This window comes from Aphelocoma coerulescens, chromosome 2 (genome assembly GCF_041296385.1).
Source record: "Aphelocoma coerulescens isolate FSJ_1873_10779 chromosome 2, UR_Acoe_1.0, whole genome shotgun sequence".
NCBI classification, from domain to species: domain Eukaryota; kingdom Metazoa; phylum Chordata; class Aves; order Passeriformes; family Corvidae; genus Aphelocoma; species Aphelocoma coerulescens.
The window spans coordinates 112,949,891-112,962,310 of record NC_091015.1 but is presented as its reverse complement, the minus strand read 5'-3'; positions in this window follow the sequence as shown (position 1 = coordinate 112,962,310).

Genomic DNA, 12,420 nt, shown 5'->3' with positions numbered 1-12,420 from the left:
ACCTGGGTATTGCTAGCATTGCTTTCTTGCTATAAAAGAGCTTACCTTTTTATGTTGATTAACAATAAAAAAACAAAACCATAACCTAGATGCACTTCCCCTTCCCTCTGACAGCCGTGTGATTTACTGCCAGAGATGACACTGTCATTTCTTTGCTATGTTGCTGTTGCTGCTGCTGCTGTTTTAAGTGGTTTGGTGTGTGAGCTTTCTGAAACAACATGGTGTGTGTAGGATCTCGTGGGTGATGAAGCTGTCTCTTTTCTTCTTCCTTTCTCTCCTTGGTTTGTGCTTGTCTGTCTGCTGTGGTAGGTTTGTTAATAAATTAAACACATCCTTATTAGATATAATTTTGAGGAGGTTTGCATGTCCATAGTTTGTAAGCAACTAAGGTGCCTCATGTCCAGGTCTGAGCAGATAGGAATCCCCTTGCACTCAAGAGGGCCTGATCCAAAGCCTGCTGAAGTTGGTAGGAAGACTCTTGCCAACTTCAGAGGGCTTTGCATCAGGCCTTACACTCCCACCTTTGTTGTGCCTCACTTAAAATGGTGCTTTTTCAGTTGTTTGTCTTTTTTTCTGGTTTGTTTTTTTTTCTTTGTATGGTGCTGTGTATAACTTGAATATATTATGCACATATCCTACCCAATGGGTAGAACAAACAAACATACAAAAACAAATAGATGTTGTTAATACTGTAAGATAATGTACAGATTATACCAATTTTAACACAAAAAAATGGCATAGACTTTGTGAATGCCAATCTGTGCTTGGTCCTTTTTTTGTAAGAAAGTTTGCAAATGAATGCATACAAATGACAAAAAGTCTATGTATTTTATTTTCCTATTAAATATCAATATAATATCATAAGGGAAAAAGGTTAAACAAATCCTTTTTGACTTGTCTGTGTATAGCAATTAGTCGTTTGATGCATCTTTGCTGTGAAGATTCCTTCTTTTTTTTTTTTTTAAATGTGTCACTTTAAAAAGAAAGGAAAAAAACAAAACAAACAAAACCTCCACAGCTTTAACCTTGCAACTAGATGCTTCTCGTATTGGTTGTTGCCTTGCTATTGCTGAGTTGGACCAGTATTAGTTACTACTTCTCCAGCAGATACGTTATTTATTACTATCCTTGATTACCTTTTTTTTTTTTAATTAAAAATGGGCTAGAACTTTTTGAACCTTTTTAATCACATCCTCGATGTGAAGTGAAGCTCAGACAAGTGGGAGCTGACCCAAACCATCCCTGCAAAGTCAAAACTAGGCCAATGAGAGTTCTGTGACAACAGCCAGCCCTTGCTCTGTGCCCACAACTGGTGTGCCATGCTGCCACTACAGACTGTCCTTGGGCTTGGGGTGTGGATGGACTCACTGGTGACCTGTGCTCTTGCAGGGTGGACAAGAACAGCCGCAGCTGGTAGCGAGCTGAATGCAGGGTTTGAGTGGGAGCTTTGAGTTGGCAGCTCTGCTGCTGTGTTGGCCTCTGACAGCAATGGCTTAACCCAGGTTCATATTTAAGATTACAGAGAAATGCTTAGACCTGTTCAGACCCAACCTGGGAAGTGGTGTGGGAAGTAATTTGACACTTCAGCTTCCTGCCAGGCTCCCTTGGCAGTTTGGTTCTCCCCCGGCGTCTCCCTGCATTTGGCTCTCCATCCCTGTGCCCCTGCACGCTCTTCGGTAAAGCAAATACCTCAGGAAAACTCAACATGAAGTTCTAGTGTAGGGACTTGCAGATGCTGTACTTATTTTTCTAAACTGTTTGTTCTAACTATCTGAGGACAGTAGGTGACATAAAAGTTTATCGGTCCGAGACAGGCTCGTCCTCTCGCAGATGGATGCCGACTAATCTTTCATAGATACTCATGTCTGTATGTAGCTTTTTTATACTTGCCAGGCTTTAACCACAGATGTAAGGTAGCAAGGTGTTGGGAGACGTTTGGGATGGCGTTTTGGTTTGGTTTTTCAGATGATTTGCAAAGCGCTGCGCTGAAACTCAGGGGGCCTTACCCGGGGCCAGTGAAGTTAGTGGTGGGGCTTCCTCTGGTTTGAGTGGGCTTTCAACCCAGTCCGTCACACTGGAGGATGGTGCCTTGGGGCACGGTCCTTCACTGCTTCTCTGTCAGCCTGAAGCATCATCTACACCTTTGTCTGTAAATATCTTTCAAAAGCCCTCACAGGAGTCATCTATCTGAATGTTGATCATGGTTGTTTTGGGTTTTTTTTTTGTTTTAAAGAAGTGTGTTAAGTTTTTTATGGCCAGTTCTGCATCATCAAACCCTTACAGATAGCTTGTGTCATCACATCCTTCAATATGTTGAGCTGTTCTGTCAGTAAGCATGTACCATAGGTAAATATGTGTATTTCGTGATTGTCACTTGTTAATTCATTTCTTGTTTGTCAAGGCATGGAGTAATTGTTTTGGAAGTGTGCCTTGCCTGGCCACCTTCACGTTTCTGTTTGCACTGCAGTACCACTTCTGTGCATGAAAGAAGAAAAGCAAACAAAAATCCCCGGGCCTTGACTAGGAAGACTACAGAGTAAACCTCCTGCTGGAGGAATCTAGAGTAGGATTTATCGTAACAAAACATGCATATTGAGTGGACCAAACACGAGCATGTCTCCTTTTAGAGGCACTAATTTGCTTTGAAGCTGCAGTGGAAAGACCAGACTATCTATTAAGTGTATTCACAGCTGTGTTCATGCTTTTCCATTTACCACAAAGCACAGCAGGCAGCCAAGATTTTAAAAGGACTATAAGCAGAAGTTACGAGAGCCTCAGGCATCATAGACCTGGACAGCAAAAATAATAATTTTTTAAAAATCACTTTAATATTCTTTAACAAAGCTTTTCTACTTATAGTATAAAGACTACATAAGCGTCGATAGGGTTTTATCTTTGTATAACTCTCAACTGCCCAATGCTGCTGTGCTCAGAGCATTTCACAATGGTATGTACATCAGTCAGGCTGTTACACTCAAAATTAACCATCAAATGCCTGGTTTTAGAGTGTTACCCTTTCTTTGTTGTTTCTTGCTAGTTAATTTACAGTGTAAAATGCTTTATTGCTGTATGGATTTTTAATATTTTTTTTGTATTTCCAACATTGTGGCTTTCAAGATCACGTTTTCAACACATCTCTTATTTTTGTCCATTTTCTTTCAAGCTATTCTGAAATATGTACAGCACTATCAACAATATTTAATCTTTCTTTTAAATTTTATTGTTGTAAAACAAAGCTATTAAAAACAAGTCTTTTTACAACTGTATTGGAATTTCTCAATAGCTGTTCATGTGATGCTGTGACAAACCTGGCTTGCTTTATTTTTTTTTAAATTTTATTTTCTGTTTAACACAATTAATTTGTTGCTTATTTTCCACCGTAACTCCCAGTTATATACAGAAAAAGATTTCAACTGTTGTGTATCTGACTCTTTTAATTGAGCAAATGGTGATGTCCTAGTTTTTAGACCTAAGGTCTGTTTATTGCAATACTTTTAAAGGAAGATGTTGCTCTAAGTGCTGTTGTTAGTTTTAAATACAGATTTTATGCTTGTTCTTAATATGCTGTGGTTAAACCATGGCACAAAATTATTAAAAATTATTAAATGCATTTGTCTCCTGTTGGATTTATTTTCCCTTTGAAGTGAAAAAACCAAAAAAGCTTGAAACAGTAGAGTGGCCTTGGTAAAATAAGTACTTGTCTTTTTCCCTTGCTGGTTAGCTGCTAGCAACCAGGTAGCAGATCATTAGGGAATCAGAGAGGACTCAGTCCTTGAAGCATCATGTGAGGGCCCCGGGAAGTGGATGTCTGATGAGGGTTTAAGAGCAGCGTTCTGATCCTCACACTCTGGTGATTAACACTGGGTTGGTTTTGGGCGATTCTGCCCTGCCTCTGCCATGGGATGGGCGGTAGCAGGAGACAGCCTGTCACCCGCTGTAGTTAAGTCTAGGCATTTAATATAAGCCAGCTCGTGATTCCAATTCCTTTAAATTAACAACCCCACCTCAATCTCATTTAAAGCCCTGGCTGTTGGTGGCAGCCTCTGGCACAGCAATGCTGACTGACCAGCTGGGGGATAACCAGTGACCCCAAAGCGTTGAGTAGCAAAAATTCATTAAAAAATGAAGATGCAAAATATAGCTTGTGGGAGGGGGATTCACAGCCTGGTTTAAGAAAGCTGGGACATGCTTTGGCTAGTGCTTAAGATGAGAGCAGTTGTGGTCCAGTAATGGGGTGAAGAGAGGAATGATACTGTTAGTAAGAAACCGGATGAAAGGGTCCTGTGAAACACTCAAAAGACTTGTCTTTGGTAATACAGATCTTTGCAACATAGATCGAATTATCCCTGGCTGGTACCTGCCACTTTGCCATAATAAAGCTTAACAAAACTGGGAAAGAACAGGTAATTTCTGTTCGTAAGTGTATAAAGTGATGCTTTATTTGGCATGATTATAATAACATAGTTATCTTGGTTTGTATTTTATACCTGTGCTTGCTGGAGTTTGATGTCTGTGTTGCTGCAATGTGATGCTGAGTAGGAGTACTTCAAACCTTGCAGGTCTTTTCCAGAAAGAGGTCTGCTGTGGGAGCCATGGTCCAGCCCACTTCTGACACCCTGCTATGGAGCTGCCTTTATATTCCACTCAGAGAGCAACTGCGCGGTTTCTGCTTGCTGCTGTTCTTTTCAAATACCTTAGTTCTTTAAATGTTACAGTACTTATTTTTGGGTCAAAAGTAACCATATTTTTTTCCTATAACCACCCTGAGTTTGTTCTCCTCTATCTATAGCATTTTAATTTTTCTTCAGAAAATTGCTAGTTCCTTAGTCCTTAGAAGTGCTCTAAATCTCCAAGCTTCTGCTCCTCCTCTACTGTCTGAACCCTGAACTCCCTGGAAACTGCATTTTTTGAGCCTGCTTTGATCTTTTACTTAATCTGGTTTTAATTGTATTTATATTTGGTTTATAATATGCCATTCTGTTTGATTGTGTTTTAATATCACTGCCAATGGTTGCAACTCAGAGCTCAGCTATAAATGGGATGTCTCATCTCAGTAGGGTTACTTTTATTCTGCTAAAAGATTAATATAGTGGCTGCAGCAGTTCTGTGAAACCTCTAGGTCTGGCTTCCAGGCTCCCAGCAGTATTGTGTCTCATTACAAACACCCTGTTTTTAACATCCCAAGCCCTTTTCTTCCAAAGACCCCTCTGTAATGAGACTTCGTTACTTAGACAAAAATTAATTAGGCTTCTCTCATTATCACTGTTTTGATCGGTTGTGCTTTAAATGAGTTCTAATTAAAATGCACATTTTAAAACCCTTACTGCTGAATCCTCTTCTAATAGCTCGCTTCTACTGCAGCAATGCCCTGCTTTTTGTGCAGTTTGCATTGTGCTGCTTTTGCAGAACTCTAGCATTGACTAAGAAAACTAAAAAATGGCATGATTTTTTTTTGCCTGTTTTCTACATTTTCTTCCAGACTGGCTGCCAAATGATTGCTCCTGAGTGCCTGAGAATGGGGATTAGAGCTGAAACACTGAATTCTTTACATGTGGTAAAATTGATGAGCTGAGTTTCTCAGTGTCCTGTATAGTCAGTGACCCTACTTGTCCCCAGAATGGGGACATAAGGGGGAAGCTGTATGCTGTAGTTGCGACTATTTAACTGCAAATTTCTGCTTGCCTTAGGTGTTCCAAGTTGCCTTAAATACATAATTTATTTTGGCAGGACTGCATGATCCATCCCAGGGATAGCTGCCACATGCTCAGCCAGTGGATGCTCTGCTATGGCTAGAGGGGGACATTTAAAGGCTGGCTCTCCTTAATAAAGGGGGCTGATCTATAAACCAGATAAAATATTTTGTATCCTTTAATGGTTTCCCCTATGAAGTGTGTTGTAGAACAGCAGCAGAAAGGTGCTAGAAGTATTTTAAAGATGAGGAAACACACATGAAGTATGTGCTAGGTCTCAGCGCAGCCTATGGCAATGCTCGAATAACCTTTCCCTCACCACCATTCCCAGTCCCTCCACTTGCGAGGTATAGTCCCCCTCTGCTCACTTCCAGCACATCCCACTGTCTTGTACAGAGCTATTTTCTCTGCTTGGCAGGGCTTTGAGCAAGCAGCCAGGACATAGCCACCCCTTGTTCAGAGAAAGAGGCCATCTTTTTCATGGAGGCCAAAATGCCATCCTTGAGCCCCAGAAACTCCCATCAATGCCAACACCAGATCATTCCAGCTTAATTTAACATTTGCAGACATTACAGTGATTGACAGTCGAGTTGAGTGGAAAATTCCAGTTTAATCCTGCTCTGTGTGCCACAGACATGGGCTCAGACAGCTTGACCTACATTTAACCCTGGGCAGCAAGAAACTCTTAGGGGAAAAGAAAAAAAGTCGTTTTCATCTCAAAGCAGTGAGAACATTCCCACTTATTACACGTCCCTGTGTATATGCATACACATGTAATTGTGTTAGAGTGCTGTGAATATTTCATGAGCTGAGCCAAGCTTGCCCTGGTTGGCTTTACTTGGTGAAGAAGACATGTAAGTCAAATATAAAAGCACAAATGTGCTTGCATAGCCATTCAGCAGGGTTTGTGGCAACAGCAAAAGGAATAGGAGCTAGTCCTTTCCTGACAATGGGGTTAGGATTGTAAATGGTATAAAATTTGCTTATGCTGCAAACTTTATAGCTCTTGGGGAAAAAGCTGATGAGTTGGTAACTTCAACTGCTGTGTTGTCAGGAAAAGCCTAACAGGTAAGGCTTGACTGAGGGACTGCAGAGTCAGTCTGCTTTCTTTGACCCCCCTCCTTCTGCAGATCAGAGGTGCTGATAGTGACTGACTGTATTTGTTTTGGGAGGTTACTGGGGCAGTACTGGGTGTCACAGCTTTTCAGTGAGAGGTGCATTGGCAAACATGAAAAGGCCTGTGGCAGAGTGATAACTGCATTAACTACTCAGCATGCAAGCCCTCTCACCTTCTACAGTCATGCTGTATATTACACCTGTAGATAAGATAATATGTGTGCTATCTCCAGCCATATGCTAGGGCAAACAGGCACTTTACTATAAAATTGTGCTCTGTCAGGGAAATGGCATCAGGTACACTGAAATCGCCATCTGACAGTGACACAGAAGTAAAGTGCCTGTCTGCAGTAAAACTGTACTCGAGAGTAAACTGTGTAGCTGTAGCTTGAGTGCTGCTTGGGCACTGGCACTTTGACTTCTTTTTTTTGAAGGAGACTGGCTGTATGTGGGTACATGCTGTGCAGAGGTGTGTGAACTGCTTAAACAGAGGGCTAGTGCACAGCAATCCAGCAATAGAAAATACGCTGTTAGTACATTAGGCAGAACTTTGAGTACTCCTTGTATAAAATGACACTGTGTTATCTTTATTTTCATGGCTTTTCTAATCCAGGATAAAAACTAAATTCAGGTATTTGGCTGACCATATAATCAGTCATCAGTCAGCCTAGGCTGTGAAATTTCCCTTCCTCTACTAAAATTCGTCCAAAGGTCTCCTTCCACATTAAAACACAGCTGCCACATCTGGGTGGTAGCTGGAGGCCACGGCTGTGTGCAGGCACCTGTTTTTGGGGGAAAGGTGCTCCAAGGCAGCTCTCAGGCAGTGCCTGGATAAAGAGTTGGTGCAAATGCACTGGTGGAAATGCTTGTCAGTGCCAGCTGAAGGTATTTGGCACCACTTACCGCAGAGTCTATTCAGCTGAAGGGCAAGTACACCACCACTTCTCATCTCTAACTTCTTTTATGTTCTCTCGGATCCACATCTTTACCAGGTCTGGCAATTCTTTTTGCACCTATGAACAAATCAATATGAAATTATAACAAAAAAAGAGATGTGTGCTAAACTTGCATCTTATGTATTCAGAACATAATGGTGGAGCTGGATTTTGTCCCCACCTGCTTTGTGACCCCAGATGGGAGGTCATCAGTAAGCACAAAGGCCAGGTCAAGGCAGTGTTCACAAGGAGCCTGTGCTGTCTCTCTGGGCCTGCTTTAGGTCACCAAGGCAGCCCACTGAAATTACGAGTGCTGGATCTGTTCCAGTACTAGCCCCCCAGCAGAATAGTTTTGATTCATATTATATGTAGAATCCCAAGTAAATTTCTGGTGGATTCAGCATAGCATCTCAAGTGGAAATTACATCAGTTTTATGACTTTATTCTGATTGCAAAAGTACATAAGATTCTTCTTGATTCAGCATGAGCTTGGGAGGAGGACACAGGCTATTTGATACTGTAATGAGTCGGACTGGCAATGGAGTTGACTCAGGAACTGTAGCGTGTTTGGGCATTATGAGGCCATATTGCATCGTCCATGTTAGGAAGCCATGGCACGAGTAATCTGGTACTAAGTGTGCTAAAACTGGATTTACCCAATGGAGAAAGGACGACATTATCAAGACAGTTTTGGCAGCAGTCCAGCCCTTCAGCTCATCCAGCCACCCAACACAGCAGTACCACTGCCCATTTCTGCGTTACTCCCAGAATTGTGGAATCCTTTAGTTTGGAAAAGACCTCTAGGGTCATCAAGTCCAACTGTTAACCTAACACTGCCAAGTCCACCACTAAACCATGTCCCTAAGGGCCACATCTACACATCATTTAAATACCTCCAGAAATGGTGACTCCACCACTTCCCTACGTAGCCTGATCTATCCTAGGGAATGCTTGCAATGAAGTTGCAAATGAGATCTTGCCAGCATCACCCATATCTCCCTGACATCATCAGCACCATTTTCTCAGAGCACTGGGACACAGGATGGCCTGAACCTTTATTTTCCTGTATTGGACTCTTCTTTAATGGTAATGGACAAGGTTCAGAGGAGTGGGGCTCCACTTTCAGAGGTGGCCATTGTCACAACCACCACTGTCCTTGGGCAGTGAGAGCTGCACTTGCTGCTGTGTCTGTAAGGAGCAATCGCTCTCTGAGCATCACAAAGCTCAGGGGAGCTCATGACATGTCACGAGGATGTCTCCCTCCTCTATCTGGCAGCAGCAAACAAGACAGAGAAGTTTCAGTTATACCAATTCAGCACAGAAAAAGTAGCAGATTTTCAGACTTTTTTTTTTTTTTTTTTAACAGTTCCTTAAAACCCACAAACCAAACAAACTTTAAAGAACTTTCTTAAACAGTGCTGGAGAATTGAATTGAGGTAGGGTCTCCTCTGCATGCAGTTTAGTCTGGCCACTTGGTCAGACCCAGAAGCAGCTAGAAATCTTCCTTTATGACATCTCTTTATGAAACTGTGCCCCTGTTGTATTAAGTTTGGGTTGGTTGGGTTTTTTCTTTTCTTTTTTTCTTTTTATTCCTGAATTTTCCTTTTATTCTTCAATATCCTCCCCTGTGTTCCCTCCCCTGTGATTGTCCAATCAATTCATCAAACTCAAGCCCAAACTTAACACTACATGTTACCCTGTGGGCTTTTGAAATCAAGATGTATTCTTTCTACTTAAGAAGATCATAAAAATAGGCAGCTAATTGCCAGGGGATAATTACAATTCTCTAATTATTTTGTTGCTGATGGTAAGTGGTGAACAAGGATTAATGTGGTGCAATGCCCTAAGCTGACACCCTGAAGGGGACACAATCAGAGGAATTTGTTTCAACTTTGGCTCCAGCACCATCTTGGGTCACTACTTTTGCTCTGTCCTGTTACCAGGTCACAGCTTTGGTTCCAGCCCTGCTCAGAACGCTCGGCTGCACCTTCAGCTTGGGCACTAATTTCAATTGTGACTGGCTCTGGTCCTTGTTCAGGCCATTATTTTGACTGGCCTCATTTTCACTATTGCTTCAGCTCCAGTCATTGCTCAGGCCAAGATTTCAGCTCCTTTTGGGCTGAGACTTCAGCCATTCCCCTGGCAGCCTCTGACTTGGGTTCTGGGCCCATCTTGGGCCATGATTTTGACTCTGGGTCCTGCTCAGGTTGTAAAGTCAGCTTTGGCCCAGTATTGAGCTGCTGTTTCCATTCAGCTCCATCTTGGTCTGCAGCTTTGGATCCTGCCTGTTTCAGGGTGGATACTTGGGTGCCAGCCCAGCGTTGATCACAGGTTTGGCTCTGGCTGTGTATCACTCTTTGAGTTGGGCTCCAGCCCCTGCTCCTTGGCTCTGTCTCTTCAGCTCCAACTTGGTATCAGGCTGTCACTTCAGCTCTGGCTTCTGGCTGGGCTGTGATTTTGGTTCTGGTCCCATTTCAGGCTGTGACTGCAGGTCTGACCTCTGTTCAGGCTGTGAGTAGAGATCAGGAGCCATCTTGGGCCTCTATCATGTCTCCAGCCCCATCTTTGGCAATGATCACATCTCCAGGACCCATCCTGAGCCACAGCTTTGATTCTGGCCCCATCTTGGGTCATGAACTTGTCCCCAGCCTGATACAGGGCTCTAACTCTGGCCCAGGCTCTCATGTCTACCCTGCCCCTGCTTGGTCTTTGACTCTGCTCTGCCTTTCTCAGTCTGTGACTTTGGGTCCTGCCTGATATTGGGCAGCAACTTTGGCTCTGGTCCCTGCTTGGGCTGTGACTTCAGCAAGGTGCCGAATTGAACTGTTAGAGCTTTGTAGAGATACTGGAGTGAGACTTTATCTCCTGCCCCATCTATGGCAGCAATTTGAGCTCTGGCTCACCTCAGGCTGCTACTGCAGCTCTGGCTCAATACTGGGCCAAGATTTTTGCTTGGCCTCATCTTGGACTGAAACTTGGCTTCAGCCCCATCTTCGGCCATAACTTTTGCTCTGGCCACTGTTCACGTGGCTTCTTTGGGTCTGCTCAGGCTTTGGGTCTGACCCCTCTTCAGGAGGCTGCTGTGACTTGGGCACTGTTTGGGCCATGCCTTTGGCTCTGGCCCCATCTTGGCTTGTGACTTTGTCTCCAGCCACATCTTCATCTGCAGCTTTGGCTCTAGCTACTGCTCAGGCCACAAATTTGGCTTCATTTCCATCTTGGGCTCCTGCTTTGGCTCCATCCTGATCTCTGATTGCAATTTTGGTTCTGGATTGGTGTTAAGCTGTGACTTAATCTCTGGTCTGATACTGTCCAGATGCTTTGCCAACAGCTTGATAGCAGATCACAGCTTTGGCTCTGGCCCTGACTGGGAGGCTATTACAGCTCTTATTTGGGCTGCTTCAGCTTCAGTCCTGTGTCAAGCTATGACTTTGACTCTGGCCACCTTGCCATCCACATCTTTGTCTTTGCTTTGATACTCAGTTGCAACTTTGGCTTTGGTCCTCCTTGGTTCATGACTTCTGCTTTAGCCCCTTAGAGGCTGCAACTTTTGCTTCTCAGGCAGTGATTTCAGCCCTGTTCCCTGCTCAATGAGTGGTGGCTATTTTTGAGCCACGCCTTCAGCTCCTGTCCAGTGTGAGGCCATGACTTTGGCTCAGTTTTTGGATCAGGGCTTCGACTGTGGTCCCTGCTCCAGCCCCTATAAGGATCATGACTTCAGCTCCAGTCCAATATTGAGCTGTGACTTTGGCTCTGGCCCCATTTCAAGGCACAAGTTTGGCTCCAGCCCCATATCAGGCTGTGATTTCAGCTCCAACCCCATCCTGAGCTGTCACATCAGTGGCAGTGCTGTTTTTGCTACATCTTTGGCTCTTGCTCAATTGCAGAACATGTCTGTGGCTCTGGCCCCTATTTGGGTTGCAAATTTGTCCCTTGTCATATCCTGGGGCTGTTACTTTGCCTCTAGAGGAAATCTCGGGCCATAGCTTCAGCTCTGGCCCCATCTGTAGATGTGACTCTAGCTCCATTGCAATTTCAGCTCCAGACACATCTTGGGCCTTTGAGACAGGTCTGGCCTAATAGCAGATCGCTACTTCAGTGCCTGTTTGGTTTGAGACTGTGGCTAGGGCTGGATAGCAGGTTGTGGCTGTGGCTGTAGCCCCACATTGGTCTGTGGCTTCATCTCAGTGGCATTTCTGGGCATCATTTCAGCTCTGGCCCAATACTTGTCTGTGACTTCAGTTCCTGCCCCATCTTGGGCCACTACTTGCCTCCAACTCAAATTTGGCTCTGGTTCATGCTCAGGCAGTGAGTGCCACAGCAGTCTGGGCAGCAATATAGGCTCTGGCACCATCTCTGGCCATGGCTTTGGTTCCAGCCCATCTTGGGTTATGAATTTTTTGGCTCTGGCACTACCTCAGGTGGTGACTGCTGTTTTGGCCTTATACTGGGCCATGATTTCTGTTCCAGTCCCTGTAGGGATGTTATCTTGACTCTGGGCCCACCTTCAGCTGCAATTTTGGCTCTGGACAGTGCTTGGGCTTTGATTTTGTCTCTTCCCTATCCTGAGGCACAGCTCAGGCTCCAGTCAAGTAGCGAGTTGTGATGTTGGCTCTGGCTCTGCATTGGTTTGCAACTTCAGCTCCAGTCCCATTTTGGGATGCGGTTTCAGGTCTGCC